At 34.7% G+C, this 13,363-nt stretch overlaps 1 pseudogene; it reads right to left on the bottom strand.

Moving 5' to 3' along the window:
• Window positions 1-2,493: 2,493 nt before the first annotated feature.
• Window positions 2,494-3,060, bottom strand: LOC145160978 (ethylene-responsive transcription factor 1B pseudogene; annotated as a pseudogene).
• Between the last annotated feature and the right edge of the window lie 10,303 nt (window positions 3,061-13,363).

Here is a 13,363-nt window from a genome sequence, read left to right as displayed (position 1 = left end):
ACAAAACTAGTAAAGAACCCGCGGCTATGCCGCTTTTGGGGTAATATGGAAAAAATCGGCAAACTTTAAAAGATATGTGCTGAAATTGTAAATCACCATAAATAGGGAAGAAAGTCGACAACTCCTAAAATTAGATGTCAAAAGTGTACAACGAAAAAAAGGGACACTGGTGGAGAAAATCCAAAATGTTGTGGCAATAATATTAAAGTTGTTAACATTGGGAAAATATGTTGGCAAAATTTTAAAGGATGTTTTTTTGTGTTTTTTATGTCAAAATGTAAAACTTTTGACTACAAGGACAAAAAGTGTCAAATTCATTAAAGAATTGTGGCAAAAACACCAAAATGTAATACCTTTGAAGATAAGGATTAAAAGTGTCAAAGTCATTAAAGATTTGTGGCAAAAACCTTAAGGCACAAAAACTTAATCAAAAGGCAAAAAATGTAAAAATTTTGACTTTAGGAACTAAAAGTGTCAAGTTCAGCAAACTTATGTGGCAAAATCCTAAAGGCTAAAAGAATACTATTCCTAAGCTCCTTTGGATTTAATATATATATATATATATATATATATATATATATATATATATATATATATATATATATATATATATAATGCTCGTCTCTAGGTTCCAATGGTTAAATTACAAAAAATAATAATAATAATAAAATAAATCATATATAACTTTTTTATTAATATAACCAAAATATAAGGAATTTTATATACATCACAAATCGCTATGAACCCATTATAAACGAAAGTATCTTTTAAAAGACAAAATGTTAAAATGGCAAGAAATTAGAGAAACAAACAATTATAAAGAGAAAATAATTAATTTTGGATTTTTTTTACCAACCAACACAATTAACTAGACTTCCTATTAACCAAAAAAAAAATAAAAAAGCAAAAAACAATTTTGTCAAAAATCATATCCTTCCTTAGCTTTTGCGTCCCAAACACCCAAAGTCAAGTGACAACCATTACGTTAAAAGAAATTAAATATTCTTTTATTTTTATTAATATAAATTATCTTATCTAATTAAATAATGACATTAAATAATGACATGTATCATATTAGTATATTAAAATATCATTAAATGAACATTAAATGTTACATATATCACTATTTAATTGGATAAAAGAATTTGTAGGAAAAAATAAAAAGATATCTAATCTCTCTTAGTTCTTAAAAGACCATCATATTATATATTTGTTCGTTATAACCATTTTATTTATATTTTTTGTTTATTAAAACGGTTTTATGCTCTGATCTTGCCTATATTAATACCTCCTAATCATTTTATATTTTGATTCTTTAAAGAAATTTTAAAATCAACTCTTATGAGGTTACTATATTTGTTTTAATGGACATTTGACGAAAGCAAATTGCCATAAAATGGTCACCAAAAATTAATTTAAAAAAGGAAACCTATCATGGTTTTAAAGAACAAATATAACATAACGTGTTTTTTATTTTATTTTATTTTATTTTTATTTTTATTTTTTCTAATTTTTTTTATGATTTTATATTGTTTTTATTAGTAAAAGTTGTTATTAACATAACGTATTGACCGTTGAAGTAACTTTTTGGGTTAATGATTTCATTGGGTTTGCAACGATGGCCCTATATATATTTGGTCACTTTTTTAACACAATTTATTATTAAAGTCACATCAACTATGCAAAAAAATGTTACATTAACGGGCAAACGAACCTAGTTGGTTCACATAAGACCATGGAACTGCGACGACGAAAATCTTGGCTATAAAATTGATAAAAAAAAGTGGCTGATATTCAATTGAATTTATTCTTAAAATGTTGCAAAGTGATTTGATATTTTTAGTAATTATTTATGAGGTTTTGGGAATTTTCGTTAATGAGCAAAAGTATGGGCTAAAATTTTCAAAAGCTAGAAACTTGAATCAGCTAAATACCCCTCAATCCTCATACACGCAGGGATGGGCCAAATGTACAAGGCCCTCTCTATTCGCCGTGTGTCCGGTCCTCGTTGACTGATGACATTTCTTTCCAAGTATTTTGCTTTTTTATCATATCTTTTTTTTTTCTTCCTTGAAATATTGAAAAAACCAAAGTTTTTAAAGACAATTCTCTATAAAATGACCATGCTACCGAAAATTATAATTACCGTTTTTACTATTTTTTGAACGTTTTTTAAAAATATGATATTTGAATGAATACCTCTTTTATGTATTGTGAGATAAGGAGATGCTTAAATAATTAATATTGCATTAGAATAAGATAAAAAGAAAAGGTAGTTGGAAGACCGTTGTTATCTAACTGTAACAGTGTACATGTTGTAAATAAAACAAAAGAACCCACGTAACAATTGACTCATCCATTACTTTTAACTTTTAACTTTACAAAAAAGTGAATGACAAAACATTAATTATAACCAAAAAGGCCGACACCCTCGTACACACACACGCACAGGTGAACTTCAGTTATTCAACTGTATCTTCTGTTCGATCATATTCACCAAGAACCAGAGCTCTCCGACAATCTCAAAATCTCCTCCAAGTAATCAGCACCCAAGTCCTCTAATACCACCATATTCCTACTATCATCTTCCAACTTCGTCTCTTTCCTCTTATTCTCTCTAATCACAGATTTTCTCTTCATGGCGTGACTCCTTTTCAATGCCAAAACAGGCGAACTCCCTTCCTCAAATCTGTAATCCATTGCTCGAAGGGACTCATAAACCGTCTCTATCGGAAAGTTAAGAACTGCCATTGAACCCCTGGCAACAAATGCAGCTTGATCATAAGCCAAAGCAGCTTCCTCAGCAGTATCAAACGTTCCCAACCAAACCCTTGCCCCATTCCTTGTGGAATCCCTTATTTCTGCTGCGTACTTTCCCCAACGCCGTGGACGTACCCCTCTGTAGCTAATCTTGTCAACTGGACAAGACGTTGTCTGGTTTGACAAGTCGTCACTGTAAGAGGACTCGTTCAGCATTCCATAGAGAATCATCTCTTCTGAATCGTTTTCGTTGAAGGGAAGGAACTGGTCTGAGGAGTAACTGTAGAACGAAGAATCCATGAAATATAATGTGGTTATTCTCGGATTGAATCTTTTAAGTGTAGTGGCTAAAAGTTATTGGATGGAGTTGATATCATGCAGTGATAAGTTGATTATATAGGCAGACAAAAAGTTACTTATTTTATAGAATATATATAGAAGGAAATGTTGAGGGTGGGAATTAGTGGGATTTTCAAAGGACGTGCGGGTCAAAAAAGTGGAAATGGTGGCTAAGGGGTCATATATACTATATCAGTACGACAGTACCAATCCACCTCACTCCTTTCAAAGAGTACTCATTCTTACTACTAAGTGATTTCATAAGCATATATTTACCAAATTTTATTCAATTGTAGATTTAATTAGAAGTTCATCCCCGCTTCACGGCGATCCGATTTTTTTTTGCATGTTTACATATTTCAGTGTTTCTTTGGTTCTTTTTCTCGTTTGTGATTTTATTTTGTGTGTGTATAATGTTTTCAGGAATGTAGGGTCCTACAGTAGAATATCGAAGGTGGGGGGACCAAAAGCGCCAACTCCACAAACTAATGTGGCAAAAACATGAGTTGTAACAATTGGTAAAGGACACGGACCAAAAGTGGCAAACTCTTGAAACCTTGGTGGCTAGTAGTAGAGAATATCAAAGCTGAGGGACCAAAAACACCAACTCTACAAACTGATATGGTAAAAAGTTGAGGAACAACCAAAACGACAAAGTTTTGAAACTTTTATGGCAAAACTTTGAAAAAGTTAAGAATGGACAAAAAAAAATGGTAAAGTGTTAAAAATTTGTGATAAAACTTTAAAGAATAAAAAATATACTATTCATAAGGTTTATGTGATTTAATTGTATATATAATTCCTAGTATTTACTTTTATTCAATTTTAGATTTAATTCCCAGTAATTGCATACTTACTAGTAAATCTTGTTTCATATAGCAATTAATCAAAAAGTAGCGGTTTCTTCTTTTGATAAAAGTTAAAAATAAAATGTCGTTGATGCTCGATATGATTTTACAAAATTGACTGCCATTGTTTGTATATTACACGGTTTGACCCGTAATATATATATATATATATATATATATATATATATATATATATATATATAGGAATGATCATTTGAGAATTCATAATTTCCCGAAAACCCGAGAACTAAATGTGAAATGTTAGATAAAAAAAAACAGATGATCAAGATTACTTGTGGCATTTTTGTAAATAAAAAGAAACTTATAGAGGCGGGGGTATCTTGATTTAAAAAGGAAAAGGATATTGTGGGAAACACAAATGTCTGTTCTATCCCGATGAAAATGGCCCTAAATATATCGGCTTCTATCGTCTTCTTGGCATCTGTGTATCATATCGCCATACCAACTGCCTCATCTCCTCTGATCGCCACCATTCCCGTTCCAAACTCTCGCCTCCGACTTTACGTTCATAGTAACCTAATCATTCACGAGCATGACGCAGTTACCCCCGCCGCCACCAACGCTACTCGAACAGTTCAGGAAGAAATCACAAACTCGATTGGATTTATTATGGACGATACGATTCAGTTCAAGCCACAAATTTCTCAAAGTCGGAAACCACAAATTCCTCAAATTCGGAACTCAATTGAAATTGAAGGTACCGTTCTATCTAATACCACTATCAGTTAAAGGAAAAATCCCCAAATTAGTCTCTCTCTCTCACTCTCTATATGTTCTCTCTCTCGCTTACATGTTCTTCACCACTATCTCCTCCATGATCACCTCCCTTCGCCTGTCAACAGTCAGAAAACCTAATCGCTGGATTTGAAGGAGGTCGATAATTTGATTTATTGCCCTAAACGCTCAACTATACGTCCACAAGATGTCGATAGCGACTACAATGAAGATCCTCCATTATCGACATGTTTATCTCTTTGATGGATTCGCTCAACATTGAAAATATCTTTTCATGCGGAAGAGCCTATGTTCTAGGTCTTGAAGATTTTTTTATGCAAATTCATCGCAAGGTAACGTTTATAGTCCTCATTTCCTCATTCATGTTGGTAATATCTATGAACATCAATCACTTAAGTACTTAAATCCTTAGTTCTTTTGATGTTCCCAAATGTATCAAGGTTTGTTGAATTAGATCAATAACCCATGCGAAGAAGTTATATATGTCAGAGGTGTTTCATCATACAAGTTTTGTTCTTAATAAAACTTTAATACAGAAGATTATTAGATCCCATAACCCAATGATTTGATTCGAGTTTATGAGTGTAAGAATTTGATGAATTACCTTAATTTGCTTATGAGAACAAATGTTAAAATTCAACAACAGGAATATATGCATATTTTTAGGTGTATGCAGGTGTAGGCTATGTTTTCTTATTTATCTGATGGAACAAATGATAAAATTCAAGTTGTGATTGAGGCAGGTGTATGCAGACGCCTTGTTGAGCTTCTTCTGTGATATGATAGGGCTTCTTCTGTGATTAAGGCAACTAGTGATATGACAGAGCTTCTTAGCGTTCTTCCACCAAAAGCTCGTCTTTTAGTGGATGGTGATGATGTTGAAAAGTCAACCTCAACAGTCGATGTTCCTTGTAACAGTCTTTCTGTTGGAGATAAAATTGTTGTACTACATGGAGTAAGTAAAAAAAGTTATTAACTTCTGTAATATAAAATATTGTTATAAATTTAATCCATTTACAAATGTTATGTTTATTATTATTCTGTAACACCAATAAAAGTCATGCAAAATTTAAACTTTTAAAAACATTTCAAACCATTAAAATCATTACAAATTTGTTTTCAAAATGCATAATATCAGAGTTTCCCAGAAACATAGACAAATCATGAGGAGCTGTACGATCATGTCTTCGCCTTGCCGCGATCCCCTGATTTACCTGAAACAATAAACTGAAACTGTATGCCCGAAAGCTTAGTGAGTTCCCCCAAAATACCCATACCCACAACAATGCACATATAATCATGACAGCATACTATGGGTCCAATCAACGATCGGGTTGGAATACCCCAGGCCCACAACCAACAGGTTGGAATGCCCACATACTATAGGTCCAATCATCCTCGGGATGGAATACTCCAGGCCCACAACCAACAGGTTGGAATGCCCACCTACTATGAGTCCAGTCATCCTCTGGATGGAATACTCACGACCCACAACCAGCAGGTTGGAATGCCCAGGTCTATTGGCCTTCGCACAGAGCAGATAAGCCTCAACCGTCAACAAACATGTGCACATATAACAGATAATCACATAACAGTCTATAAACAACAATTGATCTAACGGATCATACCACATACCACATAATATTATCTTACCCTCTAGGATACCGATCTAACAGATCATACTAGCATAACATAACCAATAACAATTCAAAGGGTCGGCCTTGGTGCCTTAGACCCTTGAGTATAGTGAGGATAACTCACCTCACAGATGTCGCACTGAAGTGATAGGCTCAAACTCACGAATCACCAACACGAACTCCACCACCTACAGTTACCATAAGACCTTTTCCATAAATTACCAAATTACCAAAATACCCCCAGAGGTCAGCTGGTTAACCCTTGGTCAAAGTCAAAGTCCACAGTCCATGTTGACCTCAACTCGTCGAGTACAGTTCACCGACTTGTTGAGTCCTTCCTAAACTCGAGAAGTCGTGAAACCCTTAGCTGACTCGTCGAGTTTCCCTATAACTCGCCGAGTTCTTACGTGTCCAAAGGTTGGGAAAACCCTAGCCGACTCGCCGAGTCATCCGACTGACTCGCCGAGCCCAAGGCAATCTTCATCGGACTCGCCGAGTTGTTCATCAACTCGTCGAGTTCATGACCATCTTCATATGACTCGCCGAGTCGACCTTGCGACTCGCCGAGTCCCTTCAATCCTTCATCCATACAGATGCTTTTTAAGCCATGATAAGGCTCCATATTGTAGATCCAGCTTCCCAATGCATGTTTATCACGTAAAGTTGCAAACTTTACGTGCATGCAAGGTGATAATGACCCAAAACAAGCTAAAGAAGAGGTTCTAGGAAAAAGAGCTTCACCAACATGCTAAAGACTGAGACTTTATGATGATAAAGGCCAAGATGAGCCTAGATCTTGTAACGCCCCGTTCTAAGAGTAATTATTCATGGATCCCCGAGATCAAGAGTAAGGGCGTTTCGGTCTTTTATGGGCAATGGGATTTATTCGAGAAGGTTTCGGACCGAGTGTGTCGTTAGAAGCGTAGGGCTTCTCGCCACCTTTTCGTGGATATAAAGTCCGTCGGAAACGGACTTAGAATGAAGGAGTTATAACATTTTGAAGTTGTTGTCATTTATGGTCCCTTAATGGAAAAAGTTATCGAAAAAGGGGCATACATGCTTTTGGACACGCGTGGCTACGCCCAGCGTAAGCTGGGTTACGCCCAGCGTAGCAGGTCTTTGGATCGCGGAGGTGTGAGGCGTACGCCCAGCGTACGCAAAAGTTCATTAAACCCTAATTTGGGTTGAGCCACTATAAATAGAACATAATGGCTTCAACCCTAGCCCCCATACCAGCCTCCCTAACCTCAGAAGAAACCCTAGAACGTTCCAACCTCCATTTTTAGAGATCTTGGCCTTGAAAAGCTCATCTTGGTGGTTTTTAGCTTGGAAGAGAAAGGAAGAAGATTGGGAAGGGGGAACCTTGGAAGCTAGAGCTTATAGATCTGGGACAAGTGTTTCATTTCGGACCTCTTCAAGGTAAAAAGCTTTGAGCTTGATGAATAATCTCTTAGATCTCTCTTGGTACAATTTTATGGACTTTTTGGTCCCAAGAATGGACCTTTTTGGAGCAACTTCGATTTTGAGCTTGGGGTTGCCACCCTCAGAGCTAAAAGTGTCCCACAAGTAATAAAGTTGAAATCTTGATGGTCCTAATGAGTTCATGCATGGGATTTAGCCCTTGTTATGGAAGTATGTTGTCACCTTATGAATTTGGGCTTATTTGGTGGGTTGCAAGTCACCAAGTTAGTGACTTTATGGGTTAAGACATGGAAAAGGACCAGGATCTGTAATGGTAGCTTGTAGATCTGAGTATTAAGCACTTATTGGGAAAAGGTCTTATCAGAGGTATTACGCTGAGCGTACGTGCAGGTACGCCCAGCGTACTCACCATTCTGCCTCTACGCTTAGCGTACATGGGGGTACGCCCCGCGTACTCTGTCTGTATGGATCATGAGTTTTTGGGCCGTGGTTTGGGGCATGTTTGGGTATTTGGGCCTTAGTGGGCCATCAGAAATCATATTATATGGGCCAAGGAATATATTATGGGCTTAGGGTGAGGCCCATTAAGGGATTGGGCCCAATGTAGCAAATTGGGCCATTAGTGGGTCACTAGTAGGCTTGAGAAGCTTACCTAGTGTTGGACCTTTCATATTATGGTGTTGGGCCTTAGTCATGAACCAGATTGGGTTAAGGGTAAAATGGTCAATTTACCCTTAGAAGGATATTGTTTTGGGCTAAGTGTTATTGTGGCATTGATAGTTCGGGGAGCTAGAGGAGCAGCAGTGCGGGGATTGTCAGATAGCAGCCAGAAGGGTACCAGTAGTGTTTCAGCAGTTCAAGGTGAGTTTTCCTCACTGTACTCAAGGGTCTAAGGCACCAAGGTCGGCCCTTTGAATTGTTGTTAGAGCTTGTTATATTATGTGATGATATGCTTGCTAGTATCATGGTGGATAAGATAGTGATATGCGAGTATGCCTTTTGCCTAGTATCCTATAGAGATGGATAGTTGTATGATGGCTAGTTATGTTAGATCAGCACCCTGGTAGTTGGGTAGTGATTATTTATAGACCGGTAGTGGGTCTTGCATTATGTACGCTGGTAGGAGGATACCTGCGGGTTATGTATGTTGAGCAGTGGTAGAGGGTATTCCATCCCGATAGGATGATAGGGCCCTAGTGTGCTAGTTCTGTAAAGTGTTATGTGGTTGCCTGATATGTGTGCATGTCTGCTAGAGTAGATTGGCATTCCAACCCGATGGTTGTGGGCCAGGAGTATTCCATCCCGGTAGGATGATTGGACTCATAATAGTTTGGCATTCCAACCCGATGGTTGAGGGGCCTGGGGTATTCCATCCCAAGGGATGATTGGACCCATAATAGTGGTAGTAGTTACTGTATGTATAGGAGGTGGGGCATTCCAACCCGATGGTTGTGGGCCAGGAGTATTCCATCCCGGTAGGATGATTGGACTCATAGTAAGTTGGCATTCCAACCCCATGGTTGAGGGGCCTGGGGTATTCCATCCTAAGGGATGATTGGACCCATAGTAGCTATTGTTGTATGTATAGGTGTTTGGGCATTCCAACCCGATGGTTGTGGGCCGAGAGTATTCCATCCCGGTAGGATGATTGGGCTCGCGTTATGTAGGCATTCCAACCCGATGGTTGAGGGCCGAGGGTATTCCAACCGGAAGGTTGAATGGACCCGTAGTATGTTTTTCTTTGCTGTATGTGTATGTTTGTGTGTGTATGGGTACTTTGGGGGAAACTCACTAAGCTTTCGGGCTTACATTTGTGGTTTAGTGTTTCAGGTGCTTCAGGAGATCGTGGCAAGGCGAAGGCGTGATCGTACCGCTCCTCATGTTTATGTTTTATGAGATATGGTTCTGGGGAAATACTCTGATGTTTAAACTGTTTTGAAAACAAGATGTATGAACGTAATGGTTTTTGAATGAAATAAGATGTTTTAAATTGGTTGAAATTTTTGGTCGTTACAGATCTGAAGTTGCAACTTCAGATCTTGGTTCATTACTCGAAATGCAACACCAAATGCCCAAAATGGTCCCAAAACTCAATATAGAAAGGGGTTTAACTAGAAGAAGCTCAAGGTGACGACTTGATACCTCCAAATGGTGATGAACTGAGGTAGACTTCAGATCCCCAGCTGCTCCTTGTTCTAAGCTTCTTGGTCTTCAAACCTTTCCTCACCAAAATCCCTCTTCCAAGCTAAGAAGCACACCAATATAGAGAACAACACGAATTAGGGTTTCTGAATTCGAGGGGAGCAGTAAGAGAGGCTAAGGGGGAATAAGTGATCCTTAAATAGGGTGCAAAACCCCAAAATTTAGGTTTTCATCTGCCAGCTCCTACTCGTCGAGTCCCTTATTGGACTCGGGGAGTAGGTCACTAAAACTCGCGGACCAACCCGCTGCTACTCGACGAGTAGGGCAACCAACTCGTCGAGTAGACCTTGAAAACAAGAAAATACTTATATTAATTCAATACCTGAGAATCGGGGCGTTACATATTCAAGATCGTGTTCCTGCTGATGGTATAGTTACAGCTGGCAGAAGCACAGTAGATGAGTCAAGTTTCACTGGGGAGCCACACCCTGTCACTAAGCTTCCAGGGGTAATGATAGTTTCATTCTCAAAGAAAATATAATTAGTGTAAATTACATTTTTAGTATCTGAATATATAATGTAATTAGTGTAAATTACATTCTTCTCTAGTAACTCAAGGGCATTACGGTTAAAGCTTATGATGAAAATTGAAAAGAAAACATAATAAATTTGAAGTTATTGTTTAATTAAAAATTGTGATTACCAAAACAATAAATATTGATTAAAGTAACCTCATTTTTGCCAGTTATAATTGGTTTTCCATGCAGAAGTTCAGCAAAGATACAACCAACTGACCACATATCAACTGATAGACCATATCTTGTAGCTCCATGTACCAATTCAGGAGGTATGCTCAAATTCAAATAATTTATAAAATATAACAACCTGAAGAGTATATATAATTATAAATATATAATATAATTAAGCACTTGGTTACCTATACCACAAAGTAATAACACGGTTTGTGAGATTTCCTTTATGATATGTAGAGTATAAACGCGCTAAACTAAAATCAGCAAGCTTTAAGTTAAACTTATTTTATGTTATTTTCCAAAAATAAATTTTAGTTTATAATTATATATTAAGATTTCATAGTATTTAATTTTAGAGTAAATTACAGTTTTGGTCCCATGACTTCAGCTCTTTTTTTTCTTCATTTTTCTTTATCCTAAAATGAATATATTTGCAATTTTAGAGTATATATGGCTTTCTTCAACAAAGCTAGTGGTATACTAAGGCAAGTGGTTGCAAGTAAACACATCAATCATCAAATGTAAGAAACTACTCCATCAATATTTCAAATGAAAGCCATCAAAACCAAAACAAGATAAAAATCACATGTGATTCACATATGAATTACACGTGATTCACAAATGAATTTCACGTGATTCAAATGTAAATTACACATGATTCACATGTAAATCGCATGTGATTCACGTGATTTACATGTGATTCATATGTGGATTACATGTGATTTATATGTAATTCATATGTGACTCACTTGTGATTTACATGTGAATCGCATGTAATTCATATGTGATTCACTTATGATTTACATGTGATTCACATGTAAATCACATGTGATTCACATGTAAATCACAAGTGATTCACATGTAAATCACAAGTGATTCAATTTAACACATGTGATTTACATGTGAATCACATGTGATTTACATGTAATTCACAATTTAACACATGTGATTCATATGTAATTCACATATGAATCACATGTAATTCATATGTAATTCATATATAAATCACATGTAATTCACAAGTGAATCACATGATATATACATATGTATTTTTGTGAGTGTTCTTCCATTAATCAACTTGTTTTTTTTTCTTGTAGATTTGGAAGAATTTGTGAAAAATATTGAAGATGTGAAAAACGATAAATTGAAGAAAATATGGAAAACTTAATACGAAGACATGAACATGATTTGAAATATTATAGCATTTTGCGTTTTTTATATTTTATTTTTGTATCCAATAAAATATTTGTACTATTGTGTTTATAGATTAATAAATAAAAATGAGTTTTTTTTTATGATTTATTTACGAATATTATAGTATAAGAAATATACATATATGCATTTGAAAAAAAGATGCATATATGCACCTAAAAATTTACTTTTTTTTAAAAAAAAATTTGAAAAAATTACAGTTTTTTTAGTGCAGTTTTTTTAAAAAAATGTAATTTTCTTTAAAAAAAACTTGCAGTTTTTTTGAAAAAAGTTGCAGTTTTTTTATTTAAAAATGCAGTTTTTTTTTAAAAGCAGTTTTTTTTGAAAAAAATGCAGTTTTTTTTTAAAGAAATGCAGTTTTTTTTAAATCTTGCTGTTTTTTTGAAAAAAATGAAGTTTTTTTGAAAAAAAAATGTAGTTTTTTTTTAATTACAGTTTTTTAAAAAAAATATTTTTTTCAATTTTTTTTTCAAAAATTCATGTTTTCTATAAAAAAAAATTTAAAAATTTGCATTTTCTCAATACAAAAAAAAACGAAAAATACTATATTTAAAAAAATCTAAAAATGTGATTTATGATGTAAATTTTTAGACATTTATATTAATATATTAAATAACACAAAAAAATTAAACATTAAATGAGATTGGTAAGATGACGATCATATCCATAATGAATTACTTTTGATACAACGCTCCACTTTTAGTTTTCCGGTTCTCGGGAAACTATGAGTTCTCAACCGATCTCAACCCTATATATATATATATATATATATATATATATATATATATATATATATATATATATATATATATATATAAAATGATGAATGTGATTTGATATTAGTTTTTAATGTTTCATAAAAAACCTAATTTAGTTTTAATTAATTAAGCCTAAAATAATGCAAACAAATATAAAATTTTCTGTATTATTCAACATAACCAATACGATATAAAGTTTTACTTTCTAATGATCACGAAATATTAAGAAACGTGGCGGATGTTAGGGCTGAATTGCGTTTGAGATTTAACTTTTGAGCATGTGAACACAAAGGATACATCATTTCAGTCAATAATACTTTTTGGATTGCTATAATAATATTTTAATCATCAGTTATTCAAGGTGGAAAACTAGAAAAGTAAAAGGTTGTGATTGCATATGGGGTAGTGGGAAATGAGCAAGTGAGCAAATTAGATATTTTTTAGTATTTCAATCCATTTAAATTATTATTAGGTTAACACCCGTACAAAGCGGCAACGACAATTATTACTGTTTTGATGAATGATTTTTTTTAATTCAGAAATATTATTTGATTGTTTCAATGATTATAAATTTTTTTTATTATTATGCCTAACCTTTGGGCAACCATCATGCCCACGTTAAAAAAAATAATTGATGTTTTATTCTTTAAATATTTTTGTTGATTGTTTTTTTTACTATAATTAGTCTTTGTTCATAAAAAGATGAGTGGTTTGTGCATAACAAATTTGCACATTAA

Source organism: Lactuca virosa, chromosome 2, assembly GCF_052849685.1.
Source record: "Lactuca virosa cultivar CGN04683 chromosome 2, Lactuca_virosa_CGN04683_v6, whole genome shotgun sequence".
Lineage (NCBI taxonomy): Eukaryota > Viridiplantae > Streptophyta > Magnoliopsida > Asterales > Asteraceae > Lactuca > Lactuca virosa.
Note: the sequence above shows the minus strand (reverse complement) of the source record. Positions and strands in the feature narration are given on the sequence as shown.